Raw genomic sequence first — 3,639 nt, forward strand, 5'->3', positions numbered from 1 at the left:
ACTTTACTACGAATTCATCTTGAAAAAAAAAACGAGAAAAGAAAACGAGAAAAAAAAAACCATCAACTCTTCATGGCAGGTTGCTCGTTTCAGTTCATTCATTCATGTTATTTTCTGGTGTGTGTGTGTACCGGCCTCACATCACTTCATTTATTTATTAATTTTTTAATTTTTTTTAGTGTTTTTTTGTTGCCTTAAACGGAGAAGCAACGTGTTGATGGAGAAACTCCAGACTCTCCAAACCGATAACGAACTATATGTTCACGTGAGTGTGTGTGTGTGTGTGCTCACTTTTTGCTGCTCTCTGGGAAGCTTTATTGTCGCTCCACCGCTGAGCCTTTGTCGCCACCTTTTGTTGCCGTTTTTTTTTAGGGGGTGGATGGAGATTATCTAATTTGCATAGTTCTTCAGGAATGTATCATTTTAATTTTGTTTAACAAACCGTGACCATTTCCAAGCCCCCGACCCCCTCCCTTCTTTTTATCCCTCAGATAAAAAGCCATTACAAGCCCATAATGACGTGGATCCGTTTGTACCGGATCCGCTGTGGAATCGTGTGAATAATAATAATAATAATAATAATAATAATAAAGAAGCTTCACTGAAAGAAGGCAGAATTTTTTTCTTCTTCTCTGTTTCATGTTTCTCTTTTTTCCCTGTCATTTCTCATTGACATAATCGATGTGCGATTCATTTACATTTTTATTTTATTTTTTGTTCTCATCAAAAACAGTTCATCCAAAGGTTATTTATCTATCTATCTATCTACCTAACTAGCTATCTATCAAATATAAACATACACTTATTGCAGTTTTAATAATACGTTGTATTTTGAACACATTTTCCTTCTGTATATCCGTAAATATTGTTGTTTGTTTGTGTACGTTCGTTCAAATATATACTCTTTTTTTCAAATTTAAATTATATATATTTCAACTTTGACGCTCTTTTTTACAAATAATTACGTACATTAACACGTGTGTTACTTTACGAAATTATTTCATGCGTTAAAATCAATCCTACAAACTGAGAATATATAGAATATTTTGAGTTTATTACGTGATTAATGCTAAAAACAAAACAGTACGTTAGGTTAACAATTAAGAACGCGAACGCGGTTTTTACAATTAAAAATATTCCGTTTCATACTTTTTTAAAGTGTTTGACACTTGGAGGTTATTTGTTGTCATTTTTTATTTTATTAAAAGATACTTTTTAAAGAGTAATAAGTCTCCAACGGTACTGTAGCAGCAGGTGAAGCTAACTTTCAGCAGCACTCAGGGCCTCCCGCGCCTGGACCTGGGGTCTGTTTGATTTTCACACCCGAGCGTCACGGACGGCAGCGGCGATTCGGCGGCGGCTCAGCTTTAGACTAATTTGCTCGTGTAATCCACTTTCAGCGTGTTTTTCTTCCCATTGGTTCAGAGAACACGACTTTTCTGGATTAGATTGATTTGATGTATGTGCGCGTGCGCGCGCGCGCGAGGTTTTGTGTCAAGTTCACGCCACCGACCCAATTTTTGAGAGAACACCCCGAACGACTGAGCATGTCATTCGTTTCGTTGCACATATACATTTTAAATTGTGCCGTAAATGACGTAATGACGTACAGTCAAACATGGACCCCATGGACTGACGTCAAATGGTAAAATTTGTACAGATTTAAATTGTTTACAAGTATGAACTATATCCAGAATTAACGTTACAAAAATGTACGACATATTTTTGCCTGTTTGAATTAAATGTATTACGTGTAACTCGCTTGTTACGTGACGTAACTGGTGGTTCTGAGCAGTTCTAGGCGGTTTACAGTTGCCGCGAAAACCCGTCGTCAGTTGTTACAGTGTTTGCACGATAATTAACCGGTTAAAAAGTTTAAAAACACACGTTAAAAAGTTAACGAAAGTATTCTTTTATATTACAGTGTGTCGCGTACAAAAACGCGTATTTACATACCGTATAAATACCGTAAGTACCGTATAAATACATGAGTGCAAATGACATCATTCCGTCTACAGTTTCTGTAATATTACTTTACTTTATACTACGCCTGTATAAATATTTCCTGCGCATAAATATTTTTATAAATCGACTGAATTTTGCTCATAAAATTTAAGTTTTCCTTTCAACGAATCGAGTAGAATTTAAATTGTCGATGTGTAAAATTAAACAAAACAATTTCAGATGTGGCAACATTTTCATTTTAAATAAAAAAAATATAATATATAAATTAATTTATATTTTGTGTAATAAAAAAATAGTTTTCATTTCATATTTATCAGCAATGTTTCAAACAGAAAAATTAACTTCACAAATTAAACATAAATTAATTCATATAAACGTTATTTGTTCATATTTTTTAAGTTGATTTACACATTAAAAGACAATACAGAGATTCTACCCAAGTTCCCACGAGCAACTGAAGAACACAGTATCAAACTCCAGCTGTTGGGATATTTGTTTACAAACTAGAACAAGTAAAGATGGCAGCCTTTTTTTTGTAAGGCTGATTCCTGTAGTTTCTGTGCGACGTTCAGGGACACAGGGACAGTGTAGTGATTTTGTTATTTTTTGGGGGGGCAGGGGTCATCAACTAATTTGACCTTAACTGACCTTAAGTGTGAACATAAACAAACAGCCAGTCAAATAATTTTTTATCGACTTACACTTGTAGTAGAATCTTAACTATATTTTAAGCCACATTTGTCTGTGATTCAGACTCAGATTTGGATTTTGGGAAAATCCAAATCTGAATCAGTGGAAACGAAATCGATACGTGTTATCGAAGAGATACTTCTAAAAAAAAAACCACGACGTTTGGAGCGGGAATTGAACACTGAGCCCTCTGGAGTTTATTCACTCACTCCAGGTCACTTCAGGTGCGTCCGCCGCCGAGCGAGGAATTGATCGGCATCGACGGCGATATCGACGGCGATATCGACGACGTGGACACGTTGACGAAACAATTAGGAGGGGCAGTGTAATGATTACAGGGATGATTACGGTCACTAATGAGGCACAGGCTGATCACCGTTTTCCACTCAGCTTTCCAACCTGTGTCAAAGCAAAGGCCTACGGGCATATTTCTGCCCATCAAGACATTTTAAGCGGCCACTCCGAGACAAACCTGTATCTTTGATCTATGTTCACGCAATCAAATTTTTACCACTACTCATTAGCTATATGTGACATCGCCCCCTGGAGGGCTGTGCGCGTTCTTGGTTCTACCTCTACCAAATGTACAATCTTTTCCCTTGACTGTGATGAAATATATTTTTTTTAAAAAACTACAGTTTGATAGTATTTGTATAAATTTTTTTTATGATATTTGTGAGTTTAAAAGTTTGAACTTTGACCTTTAAACTTTGACTTTTGAGCTTTGAGTTTTTTCAAACCTGATTAATTCAGAGAATTTCCCTTTTTTTTTTAACAGTGAAATGGAGAAATGAATGCTGAAATATATTACAGAAGAATTATATTTACACTCTGCAGTGCCGATGTGGCCCAGGTTGAGCCTCAGGTTGAGACCCAGTTCAGGGTGTGTGCGAGCTTGTTGTCGAGGAAAGACCGTAGCCTCAGCGTTTCCTCTTCTGGGTTTGGCCTCCATGTTGGATGAGGAAGTGTCTCCCCCTTTTACCC

Source organism: Cynoglossus semilaevis, chromosome Z, assembly GCF_000523025.1.
Source record: "Cynoglossus semilaevis isolate Cse_v1.0 chromosome Z, Cse_v1.0, whole genome shotgun sequence".
Lineage (NCBI taxonomy): Eukaryota > Metazoa > Chordata > Actinopteri > Pleuronectiformes > Cynoglossidae > Cynoglossus > Cynoglossus semilaevis.